Below are 26,398 nucleotides of genomic sequence, written 5' to 3' on the forward strand. Positions count from 1 at the left end.
CCAATCTGCCGCTACCTCCGACCGACCCTGATACATAGCAGAGCACTACAAGACATGTTTCCCTCTCAGCCAGCAAAGAGGGTTATGTGTTGTGTTATCTTTCACTATCTGTGCCTTTCTCCGTTTTTTTTTTTTTTTTTTAGCTGTCGACTCACATTGCATTACAGCGGTGTGCTATAAGACTCCAAGCCATTGCAAAGGATCAGCTTCTATTAGGGCGCCTATTATCATCTCAAATCAGTCGCATTTTAGCATTTAAGTGTCGAAAGTTCACGCTGAATTTTCCAGCACCGTGCCTCAAGGTATAGACGGCACATCAGGCAGCCGCCGATAACATGCTCTCTCTCTCTCTCTTTTTTTTTTCACTACTTCTCTAACACGCTGACTGTTTGTAAAATTACAAGGGATTTCACAGGGCCAGAGTTGGGTGTGATGAAATGCTTGCTGAAAGTGCCTGGCACTAGCAATAAATGTTCACAATGTTCAGCCAGTGTTGCATTGTGCAACAAATATTAAGCTAATCATCAGTCACTTTTGTCTTCTAGGCAACAATGGAGCCCTCTTTATAATCCTATTTACCATTTCCAGTGAAACCACCCCCTCCTATAACCACTGCCCACCCCCTGCATCCACAAACACTGCCCCCCCCCCACCAATCCAACCCCAGGCTGTTCATCTCTAATGAAAGAGAAGATAACGCACAGACAGTCGGGATCACACACTAAGATGCCTGCCCTACATAGTGCCTTTTCTTCCACCAAATACTTCACAAGATGTCACTGACATTATTTAAAGTGATTACATTTAGCAGAAGTGAATGTCATGGAACAGCACAATTACTCTCATGGCAAATTTAGCCCTTTTGACAATCTCCCCTACAGGTTAGCCCCCCACCCACCCACCCACCCACCCAAGCCCCATCACTGCATGCATACATGCCTACCACCTTTTAACACGCGCATACACACACACACACACACAAAATGTGCTGTCATTCGCACCGTGAAAACTATACATCAGAAAACAAAGAAAACGCTGGCTTATGTTTCAATCCAAGAGGAAACATTTGCTGTCAGGCGAGTTCATCTCAATAAACAACATGAGGATGCTGATGCTGCCTCTGTTGCTGTTGTTTACAGCACATTCTCACTTTCAGCAGCGTTATTGGGAAAAAAAACAACAACAATAGCAACTTCCTTTTTAAATGTTATTTTGAACATATTATTTTCTAATAAGTTGCATTTAAAAAACACTGCCTCCTACCTAACTGTCTTATAAGTGGTTTTTGGTTAGCTTAATAACATACTACCATGATAACACATCTGAACTCCTTTAATAAATTTCATTGATGTACTATAAGTTGATGTACATCATTTTATATCTGCGAAACACTGACAGAAATTTCAGTCTGGTGCATAGAATTAAAATTTTAATATTAATGTAGAAAATCTATCTGAAGCATGGGCAGATATGCCCACACACACACATTCATTCTCACTTACACACACACACACACACACACACACACACACACACACACACACACACACACACACACACACACACACACACACAAATAATTGAGATTTTTTTCACAAGGACATGCAGAGCCTGAAGCCAGTGCTTAATTGCACGAGCTATCATTACACGGAAAATCAACAATTTTAAAAATACACCGAACACCTTTCATCTTCACCCTCCTCTAATCGCACCAGTAAGAGCCGTCTGGAAGGGAGCTTGATGTAGTCAAACTATCTAAACAGCGCCAGCGGGTGCCTCACAATCAGCACCACTGATGCAGATACTTTTGGACACGGCAGAGTGCTGCAATGCTGCCTCGCACTGCTGCCATCCTCTCGCCATCTCGTCTCCAATGGGGAATCAGATGTGACCCGTGTGCCATGTTTGCCTGTTTCGCCCATGGTGAACAGCAGACAAATGAACCAGAATCGCAGACACCGACACAAATCTCTCCCCACTGTGTTGGTCTCCGTTCGCTTTTGAAAAGCCATTTGGAGATTGCTGTTGAAACCAAACTGTTACTCGTCTCTGTCTTTGCGGAGCAGCGAGGATGCACTTGTCTCCCTCCTTCCCAACTGAAGCGCTGCCCTCAGCCCTTGGGGAAAAGATATAATGAGGATCTCTATGCCTACACTCTGCCTCATTTCAATTGTAAACGCTGCACACACCCTGCACTTTGGACCAGTGATGGCGGCATTATGGGCCGCGCTCAGAATATGACAGTCCATCATGTCCGCGCAATGCGCCACTTCACTTTTCACTGCTGTCTTGTGCAGTTTATTTCACACAGGCTCTTTTCTAGCGAACACTGCTTTTTAAATAAATAAATAAATAAAAAAGTTTGAAATGTATTAATTTGACTACTATCAGATAAAACAGCCGAGTGCCTGCAAATGTGGCACATGCTGCGTTCACAATTGCTAAATACCGAACGTTAACAAAAGCTAACCCAGCCGCGCAGCATTAGCACACTTGAAACTATTTAAGAGATTCTCTTTATTTTTTTAGGTTTAACTGAATAATTGAAGAGCACTGGTGAGGCTGAATGCAGCAATTAGTAGAAACAAGGTTAGTGAATGAGTGACACGCCAGGCTAAAGGTCAACTCACATTTGAGGCGAGCAACGGCGGCAAACTTCCAATTTACACACACTAGCCCAACCTCTTAGCCTTAATATTGACAAATGCATAACAGCAGTGTCAAGTGCTCAAGGGTGATCTACTTTTTTCCTGATGTGGGGCTCCCTGGAGTACGGTGCAGAAACATATTCTCTTCAAACAATCCCAATGACAGCCAAATAGCCTGCTTGTCGCTTGTAAAAAACCTTCTAATGATGCGTGTCGAGGGAGCGCCCTGCCTTCTTGTAGCAGACGACTCCCCTGTGTACGAGGGGAAAAGCAGAGGGAAAAAAATAATCATGTTTCCCCCAAATCATTCCTCCTCATGAAAACCCAACGACACCCGAGCATCTAAACAAACCTTCTCCTTCTCACAGGATCTCTCGCGTTTCCTTCCTCCTGCTTTCTGATCCGCTAAGTCAACATTCATTACAATAACCATTAAATTTCCATTTTCAAACAGGATTTGCACGTATGCGCAGACTGGAATATCTATTGGGGGAAAAAAATTGGACATGATAGGTACATGAGCGGAAGCACAGGGGTCTTCATGTTGCTGCTGCATCAATGTAGCACAGAAGTAACTGTTCCATCGCTGTGCATACATTTCACCCCCCCCCCTCCCTCTTCACCTTTCATATTATAATTAGAACAAAAATGATAGGAAGCTGGATGTTTGCTGTCTCGGGCTTAATGTTCCCTCGTGAAATATTGGGGAAAGAACAGAAAATTACATTCATGTATTTGTAATATAATTTCTAGTCACAGGTTGTAGTGTGCAGCACCATTAGACTTTTAGGTTTGAGATGCTACCAACTAATCTTGCTGTATTTTTCAAGAATTTAGATTTACTAAAAAGGATTGTTTAGGACTTTTCATTTATTGATTAATCTGACAATTATTTTCTTGATGAAACGATTATTTAGTCGGTCTATAAAAATACCAATCACTAGTTCCCAGAGCCTAAGATCGCATCTTCAGATTTCTAATTTGGTTATATATTCAGTTTGCTATCACATAAGATGAAAGGAAAACAGCTGATCCTCACCAGTAGAAGATTAAGACTCAACAATGTTTTGTTTTTTTAAGCAGGAAAAATGACTGAAATTATTAATCAAAACAGTTGCGGATCATTTTTCTCTTGATTGATCTATCGTTTCAGCTCTATTATATCTACATATTATATCTACATTCCATTTTTATTAGGCACCTTAGATAACCCCAATTAGACAATGTGTAACTATCATGATGGCTATTTAAGAGAAACAGCCTGAAATTTTTCTAAAACAATAATTTACCGAGAAATTCTGCAGTTAATAAGATCATTAGGAGGAACAGAATAGTATCTTGATCTTGAGGGAGCACGCTAGTTCACCATCAGATCACAGAGCCTCTATTAAAAACATATCTTTTTAATGTTCGCTGAACAGATGACATGGTGGCCAATGAGAGAGCAAGAGCCTCCGTGTCTTAATGCCAAGAAAGTGGGAGTGCTAACGGGCCCTGATTAGCTCCGTTTATCTCTAATTAATTACCTTTACCTAATTAGATGCTCTGTTTCAGCTAGACACGGAGTCAAGTAGACTAGATTATTAGTGTGCTCATCGGGCCTTTATAAAGGGCTGAAATTAATGTTACGTGCAAAAGAATCTGCTGCTTTAATTGCACAGGTGTTGCCTTATGGCAACACTTCATCATCCACCAGCTCCCCAAGATTATTAGCAGGGATTCATACAAAGGGACTATTCTGCGAACTGCACCGTCGCAACAGCTCATTAGTTAGGCTTGTTATTGTATTATTTATTACATTTGGCCTTCCCCCATTGCCCATATTGATTCATAGACCCTATTTTTTACCTCCTCTTCTCCATGGCTGTCTGTTATTTCATAGCCAGTTAGTGAGCCTAATTTCAAAGCTTGTTTTCACAGAACACCAGAAGCCATAAAGATGGAAAAAGTCGAGGAGTGTTTTCACACTTGCATCTCTTTTATGAAGAAAAGCCCCAATACATTTTCAAATTGCTTTCCTTGATAAACCAGAAAAAAAACACAACACAAAGACTGCAAAAGGGGTGGCAAAATTAATTTGATGATTAGTAACTTAACATTGATAAAAATTACACATTTAAATCCCCAGTGTGGATTTTGCGGAGGATATTTTGAGAATACACAGATTTGTGAAGAGTTAGGAAAACAAGCTCTTTGCATTTCCTTCATTATGAGACTCCAAAAATCAATCTGTTTTATATACAGAATATTTTCAACATAAACATACCGTTTGCTGCTGATAAAACTGGTTTCCATAAGATTTTTAAAGTCACAGTTTGCAGCTAAAAACCCCGTCAACCCAATGCCTTTGGGAAAGTGTCATGCTAGCATTTTTTAAACAACAAGCTAGCAACAAAACAAAAGGTATGTAAAACATTTAGCTCTCTTGCTAGCATTCATGTTGCTTACCGTATGTGCTTCTAGCAGAGTGGCACTGTCATGTTTGTCTGTTAAAATATAGGACTAGCCAGCAGCCTGTTAGCTTAGCACAAACACTGGAAACAGGGGAGAACAGCTAGCTTGGCACTGTCCAACTGACAAATCTAACAAATCTGTCTTGTAGCATCTCCAGCGCTCGCTAACTGACACATTCTACCCATTTTCCCATTGGACAGAGCAAAGCTAGCTGTTTCCAGTCTTTGTGTCAAGCTAACCAGCTGCTGGATTTCCCAAAATGTCAAATGACTCCTTTTCACTAGCTGATCTGCTACACCGTAAGAATGAAATGTGCATAGCAGCAGCATGTTTTTAAACTCCAGCACCATAAGATTTGAAATCTCAAGCTACATTACTTGGGGGGTTAGTTTGGGTCCTAGCCAGTTCACTGCACATGTAAAAATACATCATGTGACTGTGAACAACTGGAGAATGATAACACACATGTAATGGTGAACTGTCAGTTCAGTGCGTATCTTTGCGAATTACAAGTAGTTATAGGAGTAGTAGGAGAAACATCAAATCGAAAATGGTTCAGACTCTCACACTGTAGAGGGAACAGAGATAATATAAGGTGTGAGACAGATAGACATATACAAAGAAAAATGCCTTTAATTGGCAGTGGCAGCGGCTAAAGCTAAAACAGATTGGACCTTGTTTTTTTTCTTTCTTTCCAACCTGATTGTGAGGATTTCTCTCCTCATTGCTCTCCAGCACCACCAGCTGTTTTTACTTACTCTCCTCCAATCTCACATCGCGCTGTTCTGGGCAAAAGCGAGGCTGACAGCTTGAGGAAGTCTGATGTCCTGGCACTTATAGCCTTGGCAAAGGAGTGGATAATGCAGTGAAGTGAAGGATGTGGAGAGAGAGAGAGAGAGAGAAAGAGAGCCTGAGGGAAGCAGTCTACTGGACATGCATATGGTCCTCTCTTGGTTAGCTTCTCCACCGCTCTTCCTCCTCACCACTTACGGCCCCTCGCAATCCCGTCTTATGGCACCTTTGCCAATAAGAATGGGCACGGCAGCTGTAACCAAGCATGCTCAAGGCCACTGACCTGGAAATGTGGCTCAACCTTGCAAGCCCACTCACTAGCCCCTACTGGAATTGTATGGCCGGGAGAATGTGAAGCCCCCCACCCACCCCCACCCCCACCCCGACCCCCACTCACTCACCCTCCCACTTCATATCACACTGCCCATAACACTCTGCTTACTGGCAGTGTTATTATTGTCCTACAACACATGTGCAACTGCTCAGTCTAAATGTGTATACAAGCATGACAAGGCAGATTAAAATGTCAATATCTTCCAACACATGTTGTCATGTTAGCATCGAGTATTAGCGCTAAGTGAAGTGAACGCTTCAAAGGCTTAGCGAGTCAAGAGTCTATGTTATAAGGGTTTTCTTTAAAGTGCTCCGCTGTAATTGTCTTTAGTTGGCCGTGATGGATATATTAAGATAAATTTTTGACTGCATCTCCCCCTTCAATCTTTACTTTATTTCATCACGTCTGCGAGATATCACACGGTGTGACAATTTCTTAACAAGGCTCACTTCAAATTTATTCAACAATAGCCTCATCACTTCAGAAATTTCACTCAGAGGGAAAAAAGAACAGAAAAAAAAAAAAAAAAAACGGGCACGCCATGTTTGTTCAATGGCTCAGAATGAGTGAAATTAACAAAGATGATGTGACACTATCTGTCATCAGCCATTACAAATCAATGGGCTCTCCGCCCGCTCGGGCATATTCCCAGTGGTTCTACTTCCTTAAAAGTACAGGTATTTTAATGTGTGATGAAAGGCCTCGTTTCATAGCCGAGCATGAAATATGAGGGACATGTGACGACTGGGATGCAACCTCCTGTCTCAGAAGCTGCTCGCGGAGACGAGATGAGGAATCAAGCGTCACTTTTGAGATGTGACGACGGGCTTTAAACTGAAGTATCTTAACTTGTGTCACGTTTAGAAACAATTAGAGCCCATTGATGTTTGATGGTGGAGTGGGGGGGGGGGGTGTTGGGGTGTTGCGGGGGGGACTGTTCATTTTAGACGTTTAGCATTTCAAGTACGCTGACACATTCGACTTAAGACAAAAGGCTTTATTCTACTGATAGTGTAATGACAGACATTGCTTAACTTGTCTTACACCTGTGTCGTAATCAACTTACTTCGGCATAAAACAAGTGACGGTGACCTAAATTTGCTCCATATCTCCCATTGATGTTACTTCTTTCATTCCATTATGATACACGTACATATGACAACATGGCACTGATTTGAAGTAGGATGTTCGCCGTGTTGTCGTTCGCTTGATCATCATTTCTGAACTTCATTTAAACCAGTGGAAAGTTGGATAAAGGCGCTCTGCCAGACAAAGGTCACTCAGCCAAGAGCACAGAGAACATTCTCCTACTTCCCATCCCATTTCTTTAGAAGTGTGGGTGGAGCGTAGAGGTGTCTCTCACACTCTCTCTCCCTGACACACTCCCGCCGCACTGCTGTCCTCAGCATCTCCGTGGGGCGGTGACTAATTGCCCCCGTAAATCACTGTGCGGGCCGCGCGATCCTCCGTTTATTTTTCCTGACAGTAATTTAGTGCTTGCTCTTTTACACACTTGTCATCGCGTGTTTTTCCTCACATTAGAGGCTGGTGGAAAAAGGACGGTAATTAACGGTGCGACGCGCGCTCGCCATGGCTCTTTCATCATAGTGTGATAATTGTGCTCCTTGTCTGTCACAGTAACCTCTCAGTTTCCCCTGGAACTTCCTCTGTGCTATTTGTCAACCCTGAGAAATAGGAAGGATTCTCAGGGCCCGGCTGCGATTCGGCTCGCCTCGCTACCAGTTTTCCTATTTGTATCAGGACTGGGTCATTTATATTTCACACAAAACTTGTCAAAAATATTAGCCTTATCCTGCACAGGAAGATAAAAGATATATGGTAAACACATCTGAGTGCTTGATAGCTGAGGAGTTCCACACCCTCCTCCGCTTTTCATTTCCTTAGTCTTTTTTACTCCTGAGAGGAAGAGAGGTCGCAGAGAAGCTGCCTAATAAACAGTCCTTCCATTCATAGTGCTGAGATGCAAAAGCCAGGGCAGTGGGAATGTGCAGAACAGCTGAGACCATAGAAAACCCATTCAATGAACTAATCTATTTACAGGAACGCCCAGTTCACTCATCTCTTTAGGATTTACAGTGGAATAATGTGGTGTATACGCTGTAGAACATGTCATATTCTATTTTTATCAGCTGTGGGCAGGTGATTCACTGTCTACCTTGTTATCCTCTGCTGTTCCACGCTGGGGATGCACAGTATCCATCACCCATAACCTGCACCCCAGAGGTTAAGTCATCAATAACTTTGCTGCTGAAAATATTGCAGAGGACTCGGAGGTTTGCGTAAGGTCTTTTGACTGGCTGTCCATGTCCCGCTCCGCATCCCCCTGCACCCCCTTCTCCCAACTTCTCCTGGATTTTTTAATATCTTTATTCTCCTGTCACAGACAGGGGCTAATGGGATGTGTGGTCAAGATTTCAGGATCCATCACTGGCTTGCTGAAGAATTAGCATGGGCCCCATGCATCACCTGCCAAAGCTGTCAGGCCTGCTGTCTCCCGCGCTTCATTATAGCGCTGGCACTGTGCTGCCTGTCTCCCCTCTGCGCTCGCTTCTCCCCAGCCAGAAAACCCCGGCCGGGGAAGAAAAAGGCCCCTACCACGCCCCTCAATGTCAGCCCTGGTCACCAGCCACTAAATTAGGATACACTGTCGTGCTTTTAGAAATTAGGAAGAGGAGCGGACAGACCTTCTGTCTGTCGAGGATGCTCTCAGAGACAAGCGACTCTCCCTCCCTCCTCTTATCCTTTCACTCCTCCTTCTCTCTGTGACATAGGTTTAAGTGTTTTTTTTTTTCTTTTTTATCAGGAGTAAAAAGTCTTTAAAAACCATTAGGGTAATTAAGCAGCATTTGGCCCCTGTCGCGCTGAAGGAACTATTTGATTACTCATGTCCCTCTGGTTGGGAGTAAGGGGTATGGCTCTCGTTTTTGGTGGCCAACCCCCTTGTGCCTCATTCAGAGTCTGGACCCAGAAAACCCCCTCGAGAGCCATTCTTTATGTCTCCTCTGCAGTGCAGATTAGACCAGCAGTGCTAAGAAGGTCACAGTGAAAATGAAGAGAGCAAAGCAGGACTACAGCTGGGGACCCTGCCCCGGTCCTTTCCCTCTCCCTCTTATTAGCAAATCAAAGCTGCCTCCAGAAAGATTCACACTCCTCACCTGATTTTGTCCTTTTCCGCTAATCACATAGCCACTTTGCCTTGACTGACAGTTTTCTTTATAATTGGCCCATGATCTGGCAAGGATCTAATAACCAGAAAATCCCCTCTGAGGGTCCGCCGGGCTTGGGCGACCTGTCTATACACACACACACACACACACACACACACACACACACACACACACACACACACACACACACACACACACACACACTGCCTCAACCATCCCCCTAACACCATCTGCAAAGGGCCGTTGCCATGCCACACTGTTTGTGCACGACAGCGGCGAGCTAATCTTAACGTTCAATAATGGTGTGAATATTCAATGAGCAGCCCAGGCACAGGATCCACAGTAGCACACTCTAATTACTGTTCATTTGCCAGAGTATCAAAGCCTAATTACTGTTCATTTTAATGCTCCAGAGAGAAGGGAGGAGAGTCAAGGCAGGGTTAGAGGAAGATGCCCTCGAGAGATCAGTCAGTCAGTCTTTATCCGTCTCTTTCGCCATCTCCCTGCTTACAGCCCGCCTCATTGTCTTTGTGCGTGCGAGCGCTCGTCGTCTGTGTACATCCTGCGCGCATTCGTGCGTCTGTGTGTGTTTTATTGTGCAGGCAAACATTCTGAATTTCTTCAAACAAACACGTTAATCAATCACAGAGACAGCTTAGAGGAGCGGGAAAAAAAAGAGAGAAGACATGAGAGCACGAGACGAAGGCAAGAGACAGGGTCCATAATCCCGAGCTTATTGTTTCTTTTCTCTTCTTTATCTGTTTAATGTGTTTTGGGTAAATATCAGACAAGTGAAGGGAGGGGACTGCCGTCATATTGTCTTTGCCTTCACCAGAAGAAAGCTTGCTTCTTTTTTTTTTTTTTTTTCTTCCTTCTCACCTAATCCTGACAGAACACACCACAATCACTATCTGCCACCCGTTTGACAGTTTCTGTCACCAATTAGCAGCTAAATCAGCGTCTCCCCAAACAAGAAAAAACGAAGCAATTTATATGTCTATTATTTAGCGCTTGTCTGAGTGGGTTTTCTTCTCTTTTCATTCACACTCTTACTCCTTCACATTAGAAAACAGACGACTGCGATGCAGTTGGCGGCTCACTGGTCCTCTCAGATCTCCGGGCTCCCCGCCTCGGCGCAGGAGGCCCCTATGGGCGGGGAATAAACCCTGTCTTCCCCTATCAGGAAGTTTGTCTTGTGAATTTTCTACCCCTTGCTCCACAAAATTTACAAGGCATCGACAACCCCTTTAATGAGGCACACCAAGCTGTTCGCCGGCTTTCCCCATGATAGGATGTTAAATGAAAAGCTGTGTGCAACATGCGCGGTTTGTTATCATTCAATCTGCTTGAGACCGCAAACTGGTCATTATCCAGCCATTATTTTCCTTGATTTACAATCGCGGGTGGAGGAGGCGATTGCTGTGGCTTGTTCTCCCCCTCAGTGGGACGGATGGGAACCAGCTTGAAAATTTGCATTTACATGATCCGGCTGAGCAGCTTATTAGATCTGGATATTTATTTTCCACTTAAACCGATGTTTGATTACACTTTAATAAAAGAACAGGAAAACCACTGAGCCGGCTGCTACTAAGTGATCCTGCCCAGTGCTTTCTGTGGGATTTTGTGTAATGAAGTGAGAGGGACAAAAGATAAGGAAGCTTAGGTAGTTTATAACAGAGACACAGATGAAGATGATTTGCAGGACAAGAATATGGGGATGCAGGGGGGAGACCCTGTAAAGAAAAAAAAAAAAGAAAAAAATCATATCAATTCCCTCAGTGCAGCTAAACTGTTATTGCCACAGAAAAGGTAATCATAGGGGATAACACAGAGGTTCAAGAAACAACATTCAGATCAGAGAGAGGCACTTCAGGCAGGTTGAGCCCGCTGTTAGGAAGCAAATACCAAACACCCAGCCTATAAAATGTGTCATGATCTACAACAATGGCAACAAACAACACCGCAAAAGGTGTCTCCAAAGTGTAACAACACACAGTCACATTCACAGGCACAGGTCTACATGAAGAGCAAAGGAAGGTAACTCACAGGGCCAGAGAAAAATGATTTCACCTGAACAGCAAGCGCTCAGTGGTGCGTTTTGATTAAAAACAATCATTTCCAAGAGCATAATGAATCTGCCGATTCTTTTTCAATTCATCTGTAAATCTTTTCTTCTATAAAACCTCCTTCATATCATCCTGACGTCCAACTTTGATGTCACCAAATTGATTTCTTTTGTGCAACCAATGCTTCAAAAACGTAAAGAGTCGTAGCTCATCACAAAAGACGAAGAAAACTATTTCTGCATAAAAAAACAATTATCAAAATAGATGATTGTTTAGTCGGGTTGGACAACCATATACACGTGTACTGCAACATGATAAACATTTGTCAGCTGTGATGAGTTTTGTTTAGTGGCTGAACTGGAAGTCCTGGGTTATTGCAGCAATGTGATAAGGTACATTAAGACCCTTCCTCTTTCAAACCTCTAGAAATATGAATGTGCAAATCACTGCTGGACACAAGATGACTCCCTTCAGTGAAAGGTCTGTTCTTAGTTTCCACATCACACTTTCCTTCAACAAACGATTCTTTGTGAATACATTTAGGGTGGATGATATGCATAAAATCGTTTATCAGAGTTTTTTGAGAAAATGTATACAGCTCAACAAAAATCTAAAAGTATGGTGTGGAGTTTTGCTGAAAAACTCTCAGTGACTGAACTGTTGTGTACGTGTCTTTAAGTGTACGTGTCAGAGTCCTGGTTATTGAATAACTATTGACACCGACTGTACAGAAAAAGGAATCCTGTCCCAGCTGACAGGACTTATGGGAATATAAAACAAATGAGGATGTCAGCTAAAGCAAAAATGGAAATACTATGAGACTACATGCCGTAATTGCTTATGGACATTTGCTTTAAGCCAAGTGATGTTACACTTGACTTAATCAATATTTGCCTTAAGAAGCCATTTATAACCGAGTCACAGTTGATGAATAAGTCACAATCGTAGCGTGTATCTCTGGTGTAAAGCAAAAGGTCATGATTCAGGATGGGGGGAGGTGTAGGCCAGGTGTCTTTCATGGACACACTCGTTTTCTGCACTTCAAGATGATGCATGGGGTCCAAACAATAGGCTTATTTACACCACGGAAACATCACGGACAGCCGGCATGAACAGTTTAAGATAAACGGTTGATGTCCAACACTTTCAAAAATAATAAACTTGAGTCAGAACTTCACCACACACACACACACACACACACACACACACACACACACACACACTTTTCCCTCCCTATACAAACACAAGCACACAGATAATTCCTGTCTCCCAGAGCCTGTAACTACTGCTTGTTGTCCACCAAACAGCACAGGCACACAGGGAGAAAATGCAGAGGTGAGCCCTTGGCCTGGAGTGCCCCTCATTTAAGACGATCGACAAAATCAATAAAGTGAAGTATGTTTCCTCGCTCTTTTGGCTCCGTTCCCGCTCCTGAAGCATTCCCTCAAGTAACCTACTCCAGCTGAGTTCTATTACTGCAGCTCTTCCCCCGCGTGTATACATCCTCAACCAGTCTGTCTTCCCCCTCAGCAAATGAAAACTCCACCGGCCCAAACTATACGGTGTTGTCTTAATGGTTAACGCGGCGGTGAAAACAAGCCCAGCCTCGACACAACCTGCCAGAGAATGATCTCAGAAGCTTCTCTTTTCATACTGAAACACTGTGCTGTTGCACACCAACATGGACGGCGGACGCTGTTGTATGTTATACGTCGGTGAGTTGATCAAAAGCTGATTTTCAGGAGCACATGGTGTAGTTGAGAAAAAAAAATCATGTCTTTAATTAGTTTTTACCACAAGACACTGAATGTCTATTGAGGAACGACCAGTGAAAAGACAAAAACGTGAAATATACTGTAAAACAATATCCACAAGTCAACATGTGATGATAAAATAAGTAAATATTAAAAGAAAGGTTCAACATAAATCAGGGGAAATACACTACGGTGGACATGTCTGTTCGCTAAATATGAAGCTATAACCAGCAGACCATTAGCTTAGCATAAAAATCCACCTACCCATTCCTCAAAATGCTGCATTCACACAATGTCAGCAGAATGGGAAACCCCACAACAAAAACCCCTCCAGTTATTTACACATTATTACAATATTAACCAACTCAGGTTTATCTGCTAACTTTGAGGTCACGGCCTAAAGTAGTTTCTGTGTTAGATATTTGCAGCAGTTCATCATCACGTGACACCAGGTAGAAACATGACAGTGTAAAGGGTTGATTTGTCTGCGGTGGGTTTGCAGCCATGATGCAGATGATAAAAATCACAAGCTTCAGTGTTTGTGTGGCTTAAAGAAATTTGATATAACATGTTAATTAGCGAGTTTTAGAGGTGTTATTATACAGAGAGAGCTAAGCAAGCCATTTACCCTTGTTCCCAGTCTCTATGCTAAGCTGAGCTAACTGGGTACAGCCTTCCTATCTCACTCTCGACAGGAAAGTGTATCATAATAAACAAACTTTTTTCCCAAAATGTCAAACTACTACTTTTTCTGGATGTTGCAGCTTCCATTTGCATAATTTGTGTATTAGCCATCGTGCATGAGAATATAATATGACAAATGAAATCAATCCAAACTGCCAGTCTATGTGTGAGCTGGAGCCAGGCAACCCCATCATCACCACCACCAACACCACACAAACACACCATTTCCTGTGTTCCTCTCTGAAAACTAAAACACTATAAACTGAAAAGCAAAAGGCGCCATTAAAAATAATCTCTTAAAAACAGATGAAACAGATGATACTTCACTAAAAATCTCTCCTCATACACCCTGAAGAAAGCTTTGTTGCGAACCATCAGCAGTTTCAATAAATGTCACATAAGAGAAAAAGGTGCTGCTTTTCCTCTTCTTTTTTTTTTGCACAATTACCCCGCACCTTGCTGGAGATGCACTCTCTCCATTGGTAACTGCACCAATGGGTGGGAGACTGAATAAATCTTGGGATTTGAAGTCTTTGATTGACACAGAGACAACCCCCGGGCTGTGTACCCATCAACATGAAAGTAAATCATCCGTGAAATATACAAAACACTGAAAGATGCTGTTCATTTTTGATACGTTTTCATATTATTACCTATAGCACAGACTATTATTAATAGTATAGTTATAGATTATCTTAACATAAAGACTGGACGCAGTGGGTAAACAGCTAGCCTAGCCTAGCTCGCTCCAACATCCATAAATAGGCCCATACCTCTGAAGCTAAACCAGCCCAGCAACCTGAACAACCAACCGTCTGATACGACCCATTGGAGCGTCTCCTGAAAATGTAGAAATGACAAACTGAACTCAGAAGAGGTTTTAACCTTTATGCCAAGCCATGTTAGCTGTATCCACCTCCTTCCACTTTTTATGATACGTTAAGCTAACAGCCTCCTGCTCCAGCCTCTTACTTTGCACACAGAGGGAAGAGTGGTATCAATCTTCTCATGTTTGCTGAATAGAAATCCACACCCAGCAGCCAGTTAGCTTAGCTTATCATACACTGAAAGCAAGGGCAGACAGCTACCTTGTCCAAAGGGAAAAAAACAATGTGGCTAACAACACCTCTAAAGCTCCCTAATTAACACATTAGAACAGAAGTGTGAAAATTACAATTTTTGGTTTTATGAATTACACAAACAAGATGTTAATTAGTGAATATTGGAGCTACCTTTGGGCTCTTCCCCCTCCTTCCAGTCGTTAAAATAAGCTAAGCTAACCACCTGCTGGCTGTCGCTTCATATTTAGCAGACAAAGTGGTATCAGTCTTCTCAACTAACTCCAATAAGTATATTTTTCTCAGTGTCAATTCCTTCAAACACCTGATTATATTGACTGAAGCAGAACAGCTCGCTTGGCCTGAAACAGGAACTGAAAATAATAACAATGCTACTGTTGTATTGTTTCTTGTCAAAACTTATTTGCATGGAAATTTTGGATTCATTCACCAAATGAATGAATCCCTGTGGTTTTGGCCACAGAAGCATTTGACTACATCCGCTCTGCGTGTATAAAAACCGACTTCGAAATACCTTTTCCTCCGTGTTCTAATAAGTACCCTTTGAGGTGTGAGAGATGAGGGGGAAACAAAGCTCAAGTCTGCAAGGTCAAATCTTTGGTTTCATAGACCCGAGGAGGTAAATTGATTGTTGAGTGTTAGGGGAGGAGTAGGAGGTAAGCATTTAACTGCTGACAGACAAACTCTGGCCCTGCAGGGGAGAGCAGGCAGCACATTGCTTGACATCATTTCCACAGGCCTGTGTTCGACAATCCTTTTCTGTTCAATGGGGCAAGACCCTGTGCTTTTGTTACAATTAACCTATTAGGAGAAGTCTTTTATTCGCAGGTGATTCCATACTCCCCAGCGTGCCTCAATAACTCTATTTTGATCTGAGGGACTACGGCCTACAGACATTTTGCCGGATGAATTCTGTTGAAAAGTGGAAGATGTTTCATCAGAAGCGATAGGTCAGCACCAGCAGTGTTCTATCAAAACTTAACCACATTTTGTTGAAATAAACAACATTAACACACACTTTATATCCCTTGTTTGGAATAAATTTGTTGTTTCTGCAGTGTATGTGTAGTATATGGCCTACAATAAAAACAAATGACTCGTACCCTCGGTGAAAAACATAAAAGTATTTAAAAATTGACCCCAAGGGTCTGCTTTGTCTGTGGCTGGAGGCATTATTATACCCCGATTGTCACAAAGTACCCCCTCAGGTCATTACTCCCGGGCAGCTATGGACCCTTTGGCAGACAGAAGCTGAGCTCCATTATCTGGGACGCAGAGAGGGGCTGAGCGGAGCAAACAGGAGAGGGGAACGAGGGGGACGCACTGGCCATGGATCTGAGGAAAAGGAGATGCAGCGGGAGATGGCACCGTTCTGATGTGACGTTTCCTGGGGCTTCGCCCAGGCCTGGAAGCCGCCCATTTTGGACAGGTTCTAGTGGTAGCTGGCATGTGCTGGCAGAGAAATACTTAACCCAATCAGGAACATAATTGCATATTTTTTCATCTGCTTTTCATTTGATGCATATATTCTCTTTAGTTAAATGATTTCCTTCTCGCCAGTTCCAGCCCATTGGAGTGCAGATGAGAGTGATATGCTTTTTGGTGTATTAAATCAAAGCAAAAGCCCATTGTAAAATACATCAGCAAACATTCTGAGGCCAAACAAAGAAATGTGTGTCAAGCCATCACAGAGCGCAGTGCATAATGTATTCTAAAACAATATACATTAACTCTTTAAAATCAAAGACAGGGTAATCATCCAACTGATATTTGGACAGTGTCAGGTGGTTGTGTTGGTATCATAAGCCAACACATTGGGATTTTCAAAAAAACCGTGACTCTAGAGTTCAGGTGTTGACTTTCAGGTTAAAGTGTGTTTGAAGGTGTAAGTAGTGCAGGTTGAAGGTGAGTAGTACAGGACTCTCAGCCTTTTTTTTTTTTTTTTTTTTTTTTTTTTTTAAAATCACAGTCTCCCATTTTTAGAGCAATGAAGCAGGAGAAGGATCCTAAACATAAAGACAGAGGACCAAACAGCAGCTAAACCAACTCACCCCAACCCCAATTATTATGGATTTAACTTGAAAACTAGAGCACAAGATGCCTACAACACAAACAATACTTGAAGATTGTTGCAGTTCAAGCTCAGAGGAACAAATATCTGCCACCAAACGTGGTTCCTTGCCGGAAGCAGGTAGTGGTGATTGCCGCTTGAAGAGAGCTTCGGCCACTGTCACATTTACATAACAAGAGGTTATAAGCAGTGCTACGTCTTCAGGGCAGATTTGAGACTACAGTGAGTCGCTATCAGACAGGCCAGGGCTAGCTGGTTAGCGTGCTAACTTCAGTAGAAGAAAAGACGTGATAGAGACAAGCGGTAACATTGGCTTTGTTTTGCAGTAAAGGAATGAAGTTTGACAAAACAACACAATTTACTCATGTAAATATGCTTGATATTACAGTATACATATCATAGTTGTCAATTATGATAAGTAACCTTAATTTTAATTGGCTGCCACAGGCTGCAACATGCTTAGCAGATCCAAAATGATAATGAATTCTATGATAGTGTATAAGAAATAAACTGTTTTGTGGAATTATGTTTAACATTAATGCAGTTTTTGAAATTATTCAGTTTGCAAACTATGAAATGCTAAGATTTGTGTTACTATAAGATTTAAGCCAATAATGTGGATCCAATCTTGTTCAGTTTAAGCAGTTATGGAACTTATGCAAATTTCCCTGCAGTGCACTGTGGGAAAATTTCATCTGAGAAAATGTAGATGTAGTTTTTGTGTAATTACTCATTCATTACAACTTTGGTCTAAAGACAGCAGAACCATCATGTACCACGTTCTCACTCTCTCTTCCCCTGTTCCACAGCATCACATGTGCACGTCAGAGCGTCAATCAAACATGACAGCTATTTACACTCACTGGGTGAGATGAAAGGTTCTGGATCTATCACTCAGGCCCCATTCACCTAAGAGAATGGGAAAGAAGACAGACAAAGCAGGAAAAAGGCCTGTAAATTTTTATATTCTGGGCTGTCTCGGATGCTTTCCTACAGCAGGCGCAGCGACGTGCACGCAAACTCACAGCAAATGCGCGGGTGTGCACAATCGTGCGCAGCGTTACAGCAGAAACACAGACACACACACACACACACACACACACACACACACTGCTACTGATACTGTAGTGCAGGTCTTTGATGTTCAAGGTGCTGTATCTGTTGTGCATGTCTGTCCTCTCAAATCATCTCCAGCACTGAGCGGGAAAAAAACATGGAAACAAAGGCAAACAACATATTCAAAAGTGTCAAACGACACATCTGGTGTTTCATGTTAGCTGGATGATGGTGACATGGAAGCAGCTTCAGTCAGTTAAGATGCAGGACAGGCTAATTGAGACTGGCTGCTGCAGGAGGTGAGAGGTTACAGAGGCAGGGAGTATCCATCTCTGTCATGAACCGTCCTCCAGCAAAACTAACTCTAATTAGACTGTGGATAAATAGTTAAAGGTTTACTATTAAAACGGATAATAAAGACTCTAACCTGACTGCACACTTAGAATATTATTAATGCTGCCCACCAAAGTGTAAAATGTCAGACTCAGTAAATATCTTGGTTAAAATTCTATTAAATAGCCAATATATCATTATTCAATTGTTTTTATTCTCAAATATAAATATATTGTCTATTGTTATGTCAAAAAACCTAAAACTGTCTGTTGGTCTAAGTGATGTGACGACTGCTGAAAACTACTGGCTGCAGCTACTGGTGGTTTAAATCAGTAATGCCAACAGTTTTGACGGGGGGTTGCTGAAAGATGTGAGGACATTTTTCTCCAACAACTTGTGCCAATGCATCATGCAGATTCTATACAGCTCCACATACACCCCTATGTGGTGATGACATAAAGACGGCATCACTAATTAGCACTTAATCTGCCGGTAATGTCTGCCTCGTCTGCACCTTCGTCTCTTCGATGGAGAATACCTTAAAGGGCAATACTGCTGTTTTGCAATGTTTTAGCCAATTAACTACAAATCATATAAGCACTACTTAAGTCTGCACTGCATTACCATATAATAATAATAATAATAATAATAATGTAACGACAACAACACAACACAAGCAGACGGTGACGCTTTTCATCATTTCAAGTCTCTTATTCATGACTTACAGATATCAATGGAAAGATCCAATCAAAACATTAGGTAATCCAAAAAACCACCACAGACTCTGGGAAATGGTCAACAGAGATGAACAGTACACGTTATTGATGCAAAGGTCGCAGTTATATCCGCGGTCACTGTGGTTAATCCGCGGATCGGGCAGGCCAGGTCATAAAAAATTCTGATTTGATCTGCTTCTGAGTTGCGAGTGGGTGAAACAATATATAATATATAAGGAAAATATAATTTACATTGTTTAAAATGTGAACATATTTTAAGCTTCATTATTGTTCCAACATAAGATGTTGAATCTGTGCATGATATGGCTTTGTATTTCCTGAAACTGAATATCTGAAGTGCTGGCCAAACTGCATATTTTCTTGGTTCTACCACTAGGGAAGATATTCCTTCTCTATAAATTCTGTCAGTTTCAAAGACAAATTTGTGACATGTGGGAAAACCACACCAATGACTCCATCAGCGCATGTAACTCATAGGAGATTGGGTTGATCATGGATTCCTTTCTAAATGACAGCTGTGACTTTAAGCTCCAGTAATAAATGCTCAGGTCTGTGTGAAACAACACAAAGGCATCCATCTCATACCATGTGCCAACACTGGCTTCAGAAATGATAATGAAATGACTGTGTGGAGGTGCGGAGCAAAACAACTCTGTGTGTGTTTTATAAATCAATTCAGAAAATAATAGTAGATGCTGAGATAAAATGACAATTAATGGCTGAGGGGAAACTTTTCAAATAAACAGGTTTATGGTTAAGTCATATCACTTGGCAGTTGATCATCATGATCACTCCTGGATTGTCCCAGAAGGTGGCATATTTATTAGTATGCAACAGATGGGGAGCATGCGTTTTCTTTGCTAAGGCTTGTGAAATTGGTCTTTTGGTAGCAGTATAAATATGATGAACTGTAGCCTATAACAGGCACTGGATCCCACACAAGGACAAAACGTCCAAATGAGCAGCAAAAGTCGTGCTGCGGCTGCTTTACAGCGGTGCCATCAATGATTGATCTACACCCCGCTGAGCCACTACAGGAAACAAACTATAGAGCCTATAATTTAGCTGGAGAACAATGCATGAGACCGTCGAGCTTGTGCATCCATTTCAGCACAAGCATTCCCCGGTGCAGATAGATCATTAAACTACCAGGCGCTTTGCAATATGGTGTAGTCAATGTCACTGAAAAGATGGGACAATAAAGTGAGGTAGGGGGTTGCAACTGCAGGGAGAGAGCATGGAGATGTATTAATGTCACATAGGCTTTAGCCTGCCTCCTTAAGCCCTGCAAAGAGTCACCAAGCCAATTTCCATTATCATATTGATTGAAATAGTTCATCATAGTGTAATTTTAGGTTTATCGCCACCCGGTTGGGAATAAGACCAAAGCATTATCCAACAAAAGCTATTGTTCCAGGGGACGTTTCGCTGTTCCAGTTCATTGATGGAGTTGATTAAGTTTAAATGAAGCAGACACTGGATAAAAGTGAGGGTATTGACCAGCGAGCGGTGTGCCGCGCTTGAAAAAGCCTGATACATGCGGAAAAGCAAGATTTGCTAAATGCTCTAATCTTCAATCAAATCTAACATCAATACAGACAAAGTTTGGTAATGAGAGATTCAATGAAGCATGCAGTAGAGAGAATTAATCCCCCTCGCCTAAACTGAGTTCAACTTTGAAGCTTGCTCCTCAGGATAGATAGTTATCTAAATGCTAAATAAGAAACGTATTGTACTTTTCACAGCATACTAATCATTTGTTCATTTTGGCTCCATTATTTGTTCTCTCACACATCGCAGTTGTTGATCTGGTGATTAGATCAACCTTGGATGGTGGAGGAGAATGGAATAATGAGGCTGCCAGGGAGATTTGATGCACAGCAGCCCGTAATGTTCAGGCCCGTGGGGACGCTGCCACTGTGTACTGTTACAGTTCACAGAGCAGGAAATTGGGCAAAAAAAATGAAACACTTGTAAAGTGTAGTATAAAGATTATTTCACACTGGCCCAAAGGTTATGAGGAAATGATTCTGAGTATTCAAAGAGCTTCATTAGTGGTTTACTGCGGTGCAGGAAAAAAAAAATCTTCATTCAGAGAAGCTCACATTCTTACTTTTAGAAAACCAACAATTATGTTCTTGTAATTTACTTATAATTATGTGTTACAGTTCATTCTCACACAACACAACAGTGGTTCTCAAACTTTTTGGCTTGTACCCACTTACACATGTTGTATCCCTACAGACATGTAGCTATTATACATTCCTTAAATAATAATTCTGCCATATAAAGGCAGATCGCATTAAAAACAGAAGCAGTGAAGTTGAGAAAAGGGTTGAAAGTTTTCAGGCAGGAAAGCAAACTGGGAAACAAACAGGAAGGTTATAATATTTTCACTTTATGCCTTTTTAGGCTGATTATTTTACACAAAAGAATCATCGCCATAGAGCTCACAATTCCTAAACAATACTGAGACTGCAGCCTTTGGACAGTCTTCACAGAGAGCTCAGAGAAAGCGCATCATCTTCTAATTAACTCCATTTTAGTTTGCTTAAGTAAAATAACTTTAGTTTGACTATTATTTACAAGCCATCCTATAGTCTATAAAGCCATGGACACCATTGCTGAGGAATCAAGTGTTTCTGTTTGACTGTGTTTCTTTATGTCTGAGCAATATTAATATTTATTTTGAATTCAAAACAATACCTTCATTTATAATTTAATACATATAAGTACGTCATTCAAAGAAAGCCTAACCACACCAACTCACATAAAATTCACCAGTCAAGACATGAGCTGCAGCTACCTGATCTGCTACCTTTAGCATAGCTACTAGCCTAGCTTCCCCCCCCCCCATCATGAATTGATAACTGCTGCCCTATTTAATTATATGGAACAACACACTGAATAACAACACTAGAAACTATTTTGCGATGGGATCCCACCAGCCGCGACACCCGTCAACATGTCGACGTTCCAACCCACGAGCGCTCAGTAGTCAATACTACATTTAGACCATTACGTGAGTGCTGCAGTACTCTGATGTCGGGCCACACCCACCTTCAAACTCAGCCTTCATTTGGATCTCCACTACACAGCTGTAAAGTTTCATGACTGTATTTTGCACAGTTTGTGTTGCTATCACAGTGACAAAATCTGTCCACAGACACGCAAACACCTGACAGAGTGCTCACAACCACCTCTGTGGTAGTTCCTGCCACAGTTGGTATCTCCAGGACACACACACACACACACGGTCAAAACAATATCAGCCCTACTATTGAGGTAATTGTAAGTTCACCAGAATGGATGTTAAGGCTGTTGGGCAAGCAAGCGTTCACTTGATGTAGCCCTCTTACTTAAGCTGTCTAGTTGGCTAACTTTCAAAGGAAGACAGTGCAGTACGTGCAGTGACGAGTCCTGCAGCACACCGTTAACCAAGCCAGAGTGCAGCAACTGACTGTGTTTTGACTTGGTCTGTTTTCAGGAAAATTACACATCTCTAAGACGTTGTGTTTTCATATATAAAATAGATGTCATGAGGTCAGATACAGTTTATACACTAATTTTGACCAAATCTGTAGCTATTTTGTTTTTCCTTTGTGGAGCAGAATTGTGTCTGTTGTGTTTTTCCATACACACACACACACACACACACACACACACAAGAATCATGTAACCAGTTAAAAAGTCATGAAAATAAAATTTCATATTGGACCACAATCGGCTCAAAGGAGTTGTGATGTCACAAGATGAGGACGGACAAGCTGTGTCAGCACATGAACATAAAAACAGGCTTCTAGTGTCACAATGTGCAGATACCGTACATCATTCTGCACAGTCAAACATCTAAGTGACAACAAGCAAAACACATGTTTGAGTTGAGGGGACCTTTAAAATGTTAGTTAGTTAGGATTTTGGCCTCTCAGATTAAATATACACCAAACACAAAAATGTATTTAGTTTTTTCTTTAATGCTTTCCTAACTAGATAATCCGCCTGTGACCCTTCAGATTTGACTTGCGACCCTATCCCCACCCCCAAGGCCCAGACCAGGCGGCCATGTTGGAAGATCAGGCCCAGAAATAAACAAGCCATGGCGACACTGAACCGTCCTGTACAGCAGCATCGTGACTTATCTTAAGTGTTTCATGGGGCTATCAGAGAGCACACAGAGGTGTAATGTCAGGAAAGAGCTTTACCTCCCGCCGATCGGATGTCTTCATTCAGTCGGAAGCTCCCATCAATGTCGAGGTGAAACAAATCCATCAGAAAGATCCGGACAAACCGAGCGGCTTCTCGCTTATTTACAAAAAGCTTTCTAATAACTTCGTGCCACTAACTTTGCAAACTATCGCGATAATACTCGGATTAATCTAAACGTTGATAGAAACCGCAAAGCAGCTGAAACTGTTTTGTATCCCACTTGTATATTTTCCGCCTTTTTTTTTTCTGCCGCACCTGGACTTCCTGGATTGGCACGAGGTCACGACCCGAAGTAAACGTCACGTGACTTTTTAAACTCCATAGATCAGGTTTAAAATAATAATAAAATTTAAAAAAACATTTTGCAACATTTTTTATAAATCAGGAGAGTATTGCAGGATTTATTTATTTATTTATTTGTTTATTTGTTTGTTTATTTAATTGGTGTTGTGTGTAATGGATTTGGGAGGTATGATCATGTGACACCAGTACGCCTAAATTCTGTAGCCTCTATTGCAATTTTGACTCGTTAATCTAAGACCATATAACATGACAGGAATTACACTGTGTCAAAGATTTAAAAACTATAACGTTACGTGCATTCTGTACGTAATTCTATAAGTGATCAGAATAAATTCATTGGGTGATGACACAACATAAAGAAATGTTGATCTGTATTCAGAACCACACTGAAGTTTCCAATCAGGCTACAGTCAGCGGGAAGGTGTGTCGTCTGCAAGGTGAGCCCTGGGTGTGTTCAGACCAGTCTGGCTGATGTAGGCCTGTGGTGGTGGGTGGGAGTCCACAGTGGAGCAGCATCCTGGAAGGTGAGTGAGTGAGTGAGTGAGTGGAGGCTGTGAACGCTGCTGCTGACATGTAGCCTGGTACAACATAAGAGGTGACAACTCCCTGCACTTGAAGTAAATGTTACACGTGCCTTGTGAGGTCTGTTTTTATTTTTCTTCTTCGTCTTCTTCAGAAAGGCTTCCTGCCGGCTACGCCCAAATCCACTGTGCTTCAGGAGAGAGACTTTTTAAGGTTTAATTTCTATTTTAGAAATAAAATATATATATATATGTGAGTGCACCAAATCCATCAAATTCGCGTTTTACACATTATAGATTTCTTGTTTTATTTCATATTCGTGTCTATACCCTTGAAACGTCTAAATAAAGATTTTGAGTGCCACCCATTGGGTCTTAAGCGGACCAGAGTTGTTATCAGTCTGTCTTAACTTCCACTGTTTATTTCCAGATGCCACCTCATTATTTGCATTTATTTATTTCCTGCAGAATGACGGTAAGTGTTGTCAACCGCGCTGAGTGGATTTTTCAACCCTCTTTTTTTTCATTGTTGAGATTTGAGCTGTGGGACATGAAGTCTGAGCTGTGTGTTGTCAGATTCCCATCTAATCTGCATGTTTGTTTCTTAAACAGGGCATGTTCGCTTATCCCCCTTTCCTTTTCTGCAAATCGACAGGAGATGCAACCCGGGAGAAGTGCAATAAAACAAACTCTTGCTCTCAAAGGTGTGCACGGCTTTGTACCGGCGCGTTTTGCCTGTTAGCTGCACATCCTCTGTCTTTTCATCTGTCAGTTATTCCCCCTCATGTTTTGTCATTTGCTCTGTATATTCAAATGTCGCCTGGTATTTTTTTTTTTCTTTCAATGCCTGCATACACCCGCGGTTGTAATTAAATTTCTTCCTCAAATGCGACAAAAGCAAAGATTTTTTTTTCTTTTTTTTGTTTTTTTTTTTGTTCTGAGATGTGTCTGATTACAGATGTGATGTTGAGAGAATCTGCGCAGCTCCTGCAGATATCTGAGAGCAGGGATGTGAGCTTGCAGTAGCCACAGCACATTAATAAAAATGAAATAACATGGAAAAAGGGCCTTTACGGAGGTCTGGAAGTCAGCTTGACTGCTGGGAGCTCACTGTCCTGGAAGCCCATCTAGGCTGCAATAGGCCAACATCATCTGGGCAATATTATATCACAAACGGGCACATCTAAAAACACCACAATAAACTGAACTGAACAAAACGCAGCATTCTGCACCATTCATGTTGAATTTGGTGGCTTTTATTTTGTTAATTCACCACCCTAATTTGCTGCATTTATCTCATGTGTGGTATTTTGCTATCATTGTTATAGTTTCAATATAACCGCTCCGTGTAACCCAGCTGATGCGTTTCTCCTTGTGTAGCTCTCAGAACGAAATGAGCAGCGCCCCCTGCCGTCCGCCGGTCAAACTGCAGAGTGGAGCCGGTGCATGCAGCTCCTCGTGGGCCCAGTGGTTAGTAAACAGCTTTTAATCCCATAGAGCCGTTTCACACCCCTCTGAGTGATTACTGGGACACAATCACCAGTGCTCATATTCTCTTTTTGTGTGAATGACTGCGGGATTTCACAGCACATGTTCATCTCTCTTTTTTTTTCTTTTTTTTTGTTGTTGTTGAATGAGATGGAAAAAATGACTGAATGAGTAAGGATGGAAGCAGTGCGGGTATAATATGATGGATCACTCCAGACACTTCCGCCTAAAAACAGACACCTTAAGATCTGGATTTTTTTCTTCTTCTTCTTTTTTTCAATTTATTCTTTGGCAGAACTCGAAATCCTGCCTGACTCGTCATTTCTGGCTCATATTCTTCATTTCGCCCCTCATCCAAATCAAACCCACTGTGCTCGCATATACGGTTTGTCAAGCCTCCAGTTTAGTGATGTTAGAAAAAAAAAAAAAAAAAAAAGGAGGTCAGCCTGAGCCCGGCGGGATGCAGGGCAGCTGCTCCCTGACCACTTCCCCCGTCACACCTACTGCGGCAATTGGTTGGTGAGTCGCCTAATTAATAGGAAATAATGATGTTTTCGAAGGTGCGGCATCGCTACCGAGGACGTCAAGAGCGGACATATTGTCGGCTGCATTATTAATGTCCTCACTGTGAATGACACACTGGTGATGGTGATGCTCAGATTGTTTATATTTGCACGGTAGCCT

The 26,398-nt window shown here is 41.9% G+C and overlaps 2 long non-coding RNA genes across 2 annotated transcripts in view; one reads left to right on the plus strand and one right to left on the minus strand.

Annotated features, from left to right (window-relative positions):
- LOC130171442 (uncharacterized) overlaps window positions 1–23,488 on the minus strand; it is a 146,825-nt gene extending 123,337 nt beyond the window's left edge. The window contains exon 1 of the long non-coding RNA XR_008828141.1: window positions 23,399–23,488. This is a non-coding gene — a long non-coding RNA (uncharacterized LOC130171442). The remainder of the gene's footprint in view (window positions 1–23,398) is intronic.
- A 1,367-nt stretch (window positions 23,489–24,855) lies between these two features.
- On the plus strand, window positions 24,856–26,233 carry LOC130171441 (uncharacterized). The gene is made up of 2 exons (XR_008828140.1): window positions 24,856–24,930; window positions 25,607–26,233. It is a non-coding gene; the product is annotated as an uncharacterized LOC130171441 (long non-coding RNA).
- Window positions 26,234–26,398: the final 165 nt, after the last annotated feature.

Source organism: Seriola aureovittata, chromosome 6 (assembly GCF_021018895.1).
Source record: "Seriola aureovittata isolate HTS-2021-v1 ecotype China chromosome 6, ASM2101889v1, whole genome shotgun sequence".
NCBI lineage: Eukaryota > Metazoa > Chordata > Actinopteri > Carangiformes > Carangidae > Seriola > Seriola aureovittata.